Source organism: Pteronotus mesoamericanus, unplaced genomic scaffold, assembly GCF_021234165.1.
Source record: "Pteronotus mesoamericanus isolate MK-2021 breed Mesoamerican mustached bat unplaced genomic scaffold, CSHL_Meso_final contig_291, whole genome shotgun sequence".
Lineage (NCBI taxonomy): Eukaryota > Metazoa > Chordata > Mammalia > Chiroptera > Mormoopidae > Pteronotus > Pteronotus mesoamericanus.
The window spans coordinates 5,742,976-5,754,143 of NW_026555124.1; positions in this window are offsets into that span (position 1 = coordinate 5,742,976).

Genomic DNA, 11,168 nt, shown 5'->3' on the forward strand with positions numbered 1-11,168 from the left:
GACTTAGCAGGCGAATACTTGGGCTGTCACAGTTCAAGATTTCCGACAAACCCTCCTTCCGCGGCCCTGCGGCAAGCATTAAAATAGAGCAAGGGAACACTCAGGTCTTGCAAATGAGGCTCCCCGTGGTGTGTGCATCTGCTCCAGCCCGAGCCGGGTTCAGAATCTGGCCGAGGGAATTGGAGGATATGGGGCTCTGGCAGAGGGTTGGGGCTTGTTCGTGCAGCATTTAACCAAAAGAGAAAGCTCGGGGGAAAAGCAGTTGATGACTTGCGTCCACCTTCTGGTCCTGGAATTTCTTACCTCATTTCACCATTGCCTCCCCATTTCCACTACCTGAGCCAAAAGTCTTTGGCATCAACTCATGCATTTCCCTGGATAATGGGAGAAGAAAAATCCATATTGAGTTGAATTCTGCTATGTGTGGGCTATATGTGTGCTTATGTTTTGTAACCCAGAGTCAGTATTAGTACGTCTTTACATTCACATTGACGAAATTTGGGAGAGTGAAGGTTGGTCCTAGGACTCATTGTACATAAGTAAGAAGTCCTATGAGGAAGAAGAGTATATGAATAGAAGTTTGATACCTAATTACCTGTACCCCTGAGCTGGTAAAAAGACTGGAATGTGTGTGAATATGTGCTTATGTATATGGGCGTTTGGGAGATAAGGAGAGAGTGAGTGAATAAATATGAAGATTGTCTTAAACACCACATGCAATTTCCCTGGGGGATTGGTTCCAGAACCTCCACAGATATGAAAGTCTGAGGGTATTCAAGTAAGTCCCTTATATAACATGGCATCGTATCTGCAGGTGACCTTGCACATCCTCCCATATGCTTAAAATCACTTCTAGATTACTTACAATACCTAATACAAGGTAAATGTTATGTAAGTAGTTGTTATTCTGTAATGTTTAGAAAATAATGACAAGAAGAAGGCTACATGTTTGGTATAGATGCAACCAGCATGGCCCAGCTACATAGTGCACATTACCAAAAACTTTTTTTTCCAAATATTTTTTATCTGCAGTTGGTTGGATTCTGGGATGAGAAACCTGGGAAGACAGAGAGGGCTGACTCTACTTAGCCAGTTTTATACTAACCATTATACTGTGATTAGGGGCATATGCCTTGGGAGCAGTTAGTGTTTCAGTCCTGGCTCTACCAATGAGGAGCTGGTTCACTTGGCCAATGATCTAGCCTCTGTGAGCCTCATTTCCTTCATCCACAAAATGGGAAAAGTCCCTGGGGTGGTTGTGAGGTGCAGACGGTTTGGTACAGGCAGAGTACTAGCAGGAGTGCCAGACACCTAGTAACTCCTTGGTCGTTATTAGCTACTCTATTGAGCAATTTGGTCTGCATGTTTTACCACGTCTTAAAGCTTAATAAACAGTCTCATCATTCCCTTTAATTTTATTCCATCCTTTACCAATCTCTCCAAGCTCCTAAAACCACTCACCATCAGGGACAATCCTGTGTGCTTGATAAGAAGAAAGGAGGACTTTTCTCAACTCTCTCCCTTTTAAAACAAATTCACCTGCAGCCATACGGAATGATAGATGTTCACTTCTATTTTGAGTCATGGAGTATTAGCCTAAAATGTAAATATATTTATGTCAATCTCATTCCAACTAAGAAGCAGTTCATATATGTGCATATTTATTAAGGGATATAAGAAACATTGAAAAAATTGTGCCTATTACAATTGTGACCATAAAGAAGTCACAAATTAGACATGGATACAAGACAGACATACAGGAAAAACTTCTGAGTAGCAATGATGCATAACAGCATTATATAACTAATAGTCACAAGTATTAAATTTCAGTAATGATAATGCAGTATTATAAAAATGAGCCAACTATTTATTATTGGTACATCCTCTGCAAAATAATGTAGATTTAAAAATAATTACTGGCTTTTTAATGTATTGACTAGAAAAAGCCCTGGACTACTATTAGTTTTTCCCACTACTGGCTGGCTGTTCTAACCTAGGAGAGATGTTTCAACCTCTCTGTTGTCGACTCTAACTTGTAAAAAGAAGTAGCCAGATTAGATCATCTTTATGATCACTTTCAACTGTAAAATACATTGATTCTACTGGAAAATTTATAACTGAAAACCATTGAACACACTACCCTAAATAATACATGCAATTTTCTCATTTGTGTTAGGTAATTTGGATTCTTGTTGGCAAAGAGTAATTCAAAATACAATAGTTTACTAATATTGTGCAAGTTAAAAATACTGGTGCTATTTGAGCTAGAACATCATATGTAAGGAAATACAATAGGATGGAAATTGCTCATTGAAAATGTTATAGATACAGAAAATTGTCACCACTTTATATCTGAACTATAGGAAAATGCCAAAAAGAATGAGTGGCCCAGCCACCTGAATGGCTAGGAAAGCTGAGGCCCAGAAGATCCAGCTTCTCCTCAGTCAGTCCTTCAGTGATGTACTTGTGGTACAGGTGAGGATCTCAAGAATTTAGCATACACCAAAACTATCTTTAATTTATATTTTTAAAAAAATGGTTTATTTGCTCAATGTATTATAAGGTTTAAATGAGAAAATACATGCAGGAAACTTATCCTGCACATAGTAAGCACTCCTTAAGAGTTGGCTGTTAGTATTCTTCCTGTTATAATTAGTACAGTAAAAGTTCAAGTACATAGATTACCTTATTTTATTGCCTTAGATTATAAAAATTTTTTCAAACTAAAATATACATTAGAGGGCATTGAAAAATGTTAGTGTTAGATTTGCCTATCTTTGAAGATGGATAGGTTCAAAAGAATTACAGATATAAAGGGACCCCAAATTTTCTTCTGGGTTCAAAGTTGAGTGATTTATATCACAGTTTTAAGAGACAGGGACATTACAAAATAAATAAGCATGAGGTTTTGTACCTCCTAAAAGGTAAAAGTCTCTAGTATAAATCATACAGACCACTTCTGCTATATGTGATCCTGGATAGTATATTTACATTTGTTCATATAGATATATAAACAAATTTTTTTAATTTCATGAAATCTTTTGAGATAACTAATGCAATTAATGTCAGCCTGGCTTACTCCAAAATCATTGTTAGAAATCTCTAGTTTTGAAATTCACCTGATTGAAGGAAGAAGCTTATACTTTATGAATTTGGAGAGTTCTAGCCACCTCTATAATTTCATGATACATCTTGAAATATAAAGTTCATCTTGAAATAACCCAATTATGATCACCTGTATAGAAGCCATATAACCAAAGGATGAATGAAAAGTTGGTTTTAGGTGGTGAGAACAGTGCAGGGCCATTTTGGTACTATGGTGGTGTCTTCAATAGGGTGCTCATGTAGTAAAGATTGGTTAAATGAATAGCTACGGGCATATAGTTTTTTGAGGAAGGAACACTGCACAATGAAAAATGGTTGGAGTGTTACCATTCTCAAAAGGTTAGGAGTCACTAGTTTAATCTATCAAGTTTTCATGGTTTTATCTTCTAGCAACTTTTTAACACTATTTTCCTTGTTAATTAGAATTCCAGATCTATGTGATCATCTTCCTTGCAGGCCATTAGCACAACTTATTATCCAATTACTTAGAAATCCAACATGAGCATCTTGTCTGCTCTGGCCTATTCTCACTGGACCATGAGATTTTTTGTTTATTCATTTGAGATCCTTAGCACCTAGAAAAGCACCTTACGTATAATAGGCCCTTTTAATGAGGTTGACCTAGAAAGATTCTTCCTTATTTCCTACAAAATACATACAACTTTTAATTTTTAAATGTTTTTATGGACATAGGCAATAATCACTCAACAAATTCCTTAGAGAATCTCCACAGTTTAAAAGTGGTAATTAAAACTTCCTTTTAAGCTAAGCAATTAAGTTCTTCAGCTTTTGCTCATAAAATCTACCTTTGATCACTTTGATGCTACAAATGGCCATTTCTGTACTTTCTCTAAGGGCAGGAGAACTTAGTATTTATTGAATTTGTGAGTTAGACTTGAGTTTACATCCTAGCTCTATTATTAAAGCTCTGAGACTCTGGGCACGTTATTTATATTCTTGGAGCTTTAGATTTTGAATATGTTCCTTGTTAAGCTTTAAAAAAATAAATGAATAAGACTCCATAAGAGTAGGGATAAAGGAACTTACCTTGTAGGGTTGTTGTAATAAATACATGTGTAAAGCACCAGACATAAAATGGGCACTCAATAAGTATTATTTCCACAATGCTGTCCCAACCTTACGTATTGTCAAAGCACCCAGCCAGAGTGGGGTACAGCTAGGATTTGTTTGTAGCTCCATTTCCCTTTTTATAGACTTCATTGCCTCTACATCTACTTTCTCTACCTCTTTAAACCATGGCAGTTTAAAAATTGAATGTAAAATTCTAAATAAGGTCCCCCTGATGTTGAGTAGACTGGAAAGTTTAGGAACACTATGGTATAAGAGTGTGGAAAATAACAAGAAAGACTAAAATTGGCTCAAGTCAGGAGTTCATGGTGAGTGAAAGCTTTTGAGGACAGGAAGGCTGTGATGCGGAAGAGAACATGATAACCATTCAGAGATGGCAGGGCAAGGGGTGGCGGAGTGTGTGAAAAGTCAAAGTTCTGCACCCCTGACTCTTAAAATGTCACCACACACAATGCATTCTGACAAATATGCAGCAGTTAGAGCTGTTGTTTAGGTTTCATGGTTGGTAAAACAGAAACAATAGCAATCAAGAATAAGCACAAAGAAATCACCACTATTCTGACTTGTGATTTTACCTAGTGCCACAATTTGAGATGATGCTAATGAACTGGTGAACAGTGGTAATTCTTTTGATATGAACGGATAGATCTATGATACATTTAATAGTGCTTATGTAATGAAAGTAAAGAGTTAGGAGATAACTTGAGCCTCCATTTAAAGAAAAACGAAGGTTTTGACCTAAAAGGAAATTGCAGTTGAGGTTTTAAATAGAAAAGTGTAACACTTTCGATTAGTAAGGGTTAGTTTGGTTCACCTCATGTAACTCCTAGGCCTGTCATTCTTACCAAAATGGTATGGCAAATAAACATTTTACAAGTCATCACTTTTGAACTATCATTCTAACCTATCCTTTTCCCCTAATGTAATTATAATGGTATTATGTGCTTCAAGTTATAGTTAATTATTTCGGTATTTATAAGCTTTTCAAGAGTTTGGAAACTTAGCCATGTTTTTATCCTCTTATCGTAAGCCTGGGAGCAAACTATTTACCTGATTTCATTTTCCTTCTATCTTTGCCAACTTCTGAGGCTATAATAGTAGGACGGAAGACTCAGGAAAAGAGATTTTATAGGATATTCCTTCATTTTAAGAGAAGGTAGACAACATTAGAAACAAATCTGGCATTTCTGTAATTTTTTGCCAGGTAGAGAATACAGGAAATACCACTGTCCTTACTTTATCTGGATCATGGCTAATCAACCACATGGGAACTGCAGAGCCTTCTGAGCCCTTGTTGCATGTAAGGCGTTACCACAATGAATACCATCCCAGACTCTGGAGTTGGAAACCTAGATTGGGCAAACCTGACCCCTCTGAGCTCCCGTGCCTTTGTCTATGCACTGGGATACTAATATCTATTCTGCCTGCCTTAGCAAGGTTAAAGGAGCAGTTACACATGAAATAGTTTTGTTAAACTGCCCTTTATTAAATGCATCAGTTGGGCCTTGCTGGGTCCTAACATCACCTTCTTTGGGTTAGTCTCATAGTACCAGGCGACTCCTGGTGTGTAAAGTACAATTTCCATCAGCATATACTTTGCATCGGCCTCTTCTGCAAAACTTTTAATTGCTTTTTGTTTATATTTTAGATTCTGTTTGTTTGTGGAGCCCTCTAGTAATCCTTACTTTAAGCCATATTTCATCTCTGTAAGACTATTAGGCTGAGAAGCTCATCCACAAGATAATCTGCTCCAAAATCATATCCCACTCAAAAGATAGGCCTGAATAGTGTACACAATAGAATCAACTAACTTTAACCTTTCGCCTTCACTGGAATGTGGTTTGATTAGCTTGGATGAGAACAGAAAACCTCACTAATGGGAAAATATAGTAATTTTAAGTATGTTATTTCCCTAATGAACACTTATGATTACATAAAATATATATAAACCATATAATTTTATCTGGAGCATATTATCATGGGGTTCTATCCTAAGCTTATTATTTCTTTCTATCATTTTCTATTCATCTATTGTAATATGAGAGTTGTGATTTTTTTCTTATGATTACTACTCCTTAAACTTTTTATGTTTACCTTCCCTAAGAAAAAATTCTTCTACTATTTAACTTAGATCCATTATGGACTCCTTTTTGAACTAAATACTATATAGATAGGACCAAAATTTTGCTTCCTATTTTTAATATTCTCTTTGCTTGTCATTCACATTTGAAGGGACATACAGCACAACCTGTGCCCCTGGAGTTGACACCACTCCTGAACTTCATGGCTTTGAGCAAATTTTCTCTTTCTAAACCTTAATTTCCTCATCTGTAAAGTGGTAATAATAATTGTACCTGCTTTTCTCATAGCATTTTTGTGATGCTAAAATAAGACGGTCCACTATATACTCCCTGGCACGGGACAGGTACTCAGTCGCTTGTTATCTATCAGCATTAATCAGAATGTAAATGTCTGAGAAGCTGAGATTGTCTCCTGTGTGTCTGTGTGCCGAGCCCCAGGCACAGCGATTGGCATCTGGCAGATTCTCAGTTCATGTTTTCTGAATGAACAACAATAGCATCTGGTTAGTTTTTTCTAGTCCCTGCTCTTTGCCTGCCAGCCCCCTAGTTTCTCTCTGCTTCTGGAACTTTTCACTGAGAGTTCCAGAGACTGGACTTTCTGGGTTGTCCTGAGATCTTATTGTTTAGGCAAGGAAGACTTCATGTTTTTCATCAGACTGCCTATTTTTTCTCAGGTAGCCCTCTCTGCCTTTGGACTGCATACTCTCAAAAGGCATAAATCTCAGTCTTAACACTGGCTCCATGGGTCTCACAGCTCCACAGTTTGGCTCCTTTAGTCTAAACAGTCTGTTCATCTTCACTTCTGTATTACTCTGTTTGCAGATATAGTTATACTTATGTGAACTGCTCTCCCTTCTATTTGGGGGAAGGAATTTATTTTCGCCTTTGTTCTCGGGCTAGAAGAAACTGTTACTTCATTTCTGGCATCCCTCTCTCCACCCACTTTCACTGCACTGGAGAAAAACTTCCTCAGCAAACTCAGAAATGGGCATCAGTCGGGATCATTTCATTAGAGGGTGGGCTCATTCATTGCATTAAAGGTTAGGGATGTGCCCACCCTTGCCTCCTCTATCTCAGCTGGTCTGGCCATCTCAACCCCCTCTGCTCTACCTGTAGCTAGAGGGAGTTGATGGACCAATCATCCATGACCATAGAGCTATTTGGAAAGAGGGTATAGAATTTAAGGCATGGTGTATGTGAAGTAAGAAGCTCACATTGGCCTCCTACCCTAACTCAACTTATGTAATCTAGCTCTTACTTGAGTTCTCCATTGTTAAACTGAAACCCTGTTCAGTTAATGAAATCAGGACTTTGCTATTTGGCTATCATTTCTTGTCTATATACTCCTTCAGCAGAGAATCCCAGAATAAGACCAAAGCCACATACAAAACCAAATCCTTAATACCATTCTCTCCCAGGGGTGTCCAACCCGTGGCCTGTGGGCCACAGGCAGCCCAGGATGGCTATGAATGCGGCCTGACACAAAATCGTAAATGTACTTAAGACCTTTTTCTTGCTCATCAGTTTCCATTAGTGTTTGTGTATTTAATGTGTGGCCCAAGGCAACTCCTCTTCTTCCAGTGTAGCCCAGAGATGCCAAGAAGTTGGATGCCCCTGAGAGACCAACCTACTTCACAAAACCTTTATAGCCAGCCACTACAAGGATCTTTTTCTAAAACTGGACCTTTTATAGTGTGGAGAGAGATATGGCCTGTTCTAACCACCACCTATTCACCCCGCTGATGAGGCAGAAGTTCCTGTGCTAGGATTATGGGGGTGGCGGAACACATGACACCCGATACGGGCAGACGAGACTGGCAGCAGTTTATTAGCCACATACACTCGCAGCCAAGGGGAGTAGAACCCCATGTTATGCAGGGCCACACAGGAACAGAATGAACAACCAGCAGCTGTGGGAGGCAGGCTTCGTAGTGTCTAGAGGATGAGGTCACTCCTGGTTTCCCCTGGAGGATGTGATTGGCTTGTTTGAATAATTTTGCAGGCTGTCAGGGAAATTGAAACTTGCTATTTAGGGATAAGCAGGAAGTGCATCTGGTCCTTGTAAGGCAGGTTGTTAGACTAGGAGAGCTTTTCTGGGGGTGCAAGTGGAGAAGAGAATGGCCCTTTCATTGGAGGCAGGCCTAATTCAGGACTAATTTAGGACTAACGTGATACATCCTACAGTACCATGACACCATTTGTTTATTACCTTGGATTTTTTTAACTCTAGATTTGTGTTTGTGAATGTCTTGTTTCCTAGTCAAATTGTGGGCTACTCAGGGACAGCCAGCACTTAAAAAACAATGCACATCTTGATTGGGAAAGGAATGATTTGCATTAAAATGATCTCTTCTGTCCTATCTCAGAGTGATGTTTCCAAATTTAATAATAAAAATACCACTTAATTCACCCAAATTTTGTCTTTGGACAATGTTAATATCTTAAATTTAGCCAAACATTTACCACTAAAGGATGTGCTGGTTGAATTTATACTTGTAATAGTGAAGAGTTTCAACTCATGGCTTCAAAAGAGGCCCACGCACTTGCATACTGCCGAGGTAAAGCTCCGGGATGTGCTGTGGACTGACAGCTCTAAATATTCAGTTACCCACATTTGATGACATTTGAAAATAGCTAATGTTTTTTTCCCCACTCAGTTTTCAAACAATGGATGAAACAATAAAATGAATGGGACATTGACATTCTTTTTAAAATCAGAGTTAAGCTACAGCTTAAATACCAGAATGCTGATGTCTCAGATGTATTATTCAGACTGCATGTTGTAGGCACCAGTGGGGCCCATTAAGAGGTTTACTGTTGCTAAATTGAAGCAAACTGATATGCAAGAGGGATGAGGAGGGAGGTCATAGAGAGATGGGAAGAATTTAAGGTGTATCCTCTCAATTTTCTAAAAATCTAATTTCAATGTTTTATTCATCTCAATTTAGGTCCATTAAACTTATTTTGTTTTCTACTTTATTAAAATATTTGTTAAATTATATGCAACCATAAATTCAAAACTCCTTCCCTTTTAAAATTATAATATACAAATTAGGCAAATGACTGAAAGTTTCAACATTGAATTGATTTTTATATTTTCAGAGTAATCCATTATATCTCTGAGATAGAATGTCATTTCTTGTATTTGTTACAAATAACCCTATCTAGATTCATCACAGTGCAGACAAAATGTTACTGTTGTAAAGAAACTATTGGTTTCACTTAACATGAAAACTTAAAGCTGCTTTCCTTAAATTAAAATGAGGTTTACTAAACTCTTTGTTAACATAGAAATTTCTATCCAGAGAAAAATACTACTTTTAAGAATTTAGTGCTAATTCAGTTTCTATACTATTAGATTTTAATTCTAAAAACTTTCTGGTAGCCCTGGCTAGTGTGGCTCGGTTGGTTGGAGCACTGTCCCGTAAACTGAAATGTTGTAGGTTTGATTCCTGGTCAGGGCTTGTACGGGAGGCAGTCCAAACTCAGCCAAACAATGTTTCTCTCCCTCTCTCTCCCTCCCTTCCCCTCTCTCTAAGATCAGTGGGCATGTCCTCTTGGGTAAGGATAAAAATAAATAAATGAAATAAAAATAAAAATTTTCTAGTGAAATTACCACTTCTCATTTATATTAGATATTAGGAACTTAATGTATTTAGTTTTCAATGTTTTTAAAAATATAAAAAGAATACTTGCTTATTATATAAAAGTTTGGTGAACATAGATATAAATAAAAAATTTACCAGCTAGAGATAGACAACTACTGTGCAATTTCAGTGGATTTGTTTCCATTTTTCCTCCATGAATCTAGAGCTGTGCTATCCAATATGGCAGCCACCAGACATGTGGCACTTAGCTTCCCTAAACAACATTTTCTGCCTCCAGGCACTGTTTGGATTCCCCTTTCCTGCTTCTGCAGTCTGGAAATTGCCTCTAAGCAGAAAAATGCAGTAATTATAGAGCTCGCTTCATTCGTTTCCTTTTTCTTAGGGATCAGGGTCTGCACTATCTGTTGTCCGATGTCTGAAAATAGTTGTTCCATATATTTTGTCCAGTGTTTTAGCTATTTACCATGGGAGGTTAAGCCCAGCACTTGTCACTAAGTCATGGATGATAGTGGAAATTTTTGTCACCTTATGTGTCTCTTATAATCAGCATATGTTTAGATTATATGAGAAATTTTTATAGGGGAGTTTAGGCATTTTAAAAATATATTATGAATGTGTAAACTTCTGTCATCTTAGTTTAAGCCCCTGGAAATGTATTTCTTTTCCTATATTTAGTTCAACAAATACTATTGTACACTTACCATGGCTATGCACTTTCTAGATGCTAAATATAGCAGGGCATAAACACCAGAGAAAAGTCAAAGAGGACTGGGGTTTTCTTGCCCTGAGTCTTTAACTTGAGCATCTCAATATGTGGTGTTGCTATCAATGTAGGTGGAGTCTGTAGGGGAAACCATCGCCTGATGGGGCAGAGGGGAGGTCGGCAGGAGGACAAAGTTTGGATGCAGGCAGCACAGGAACTCAGTTTGGGACACTAAAATCTGAGAGACCTAATAGAATTCTAATTGGAAACATTGAGTGGGCTCTCGGTTATATGAATCTGGAGTCAAAGGAATAAGCATGATGGGAGATGTAAATTTTGGATCTGCCAACATGTACATGATATTTAAAAGTTATGAGACTGGATAACACTGTCAAAGGGATGAGTGTAGCATAAGAAGAGAAGATGTCTAGGGCGTGAGCTCTGGGACCCTCTAATGTTACAAGGTTAAGAGATGAGGAGTCATCAAAGAAGACTGAGAAAGTGTGAATAATGAGGTAAGAGGAAAATCAAGAGTATGATATCTAGGAAGCCATGAAAAAAAAAATGCTTATCAGTTAAAGT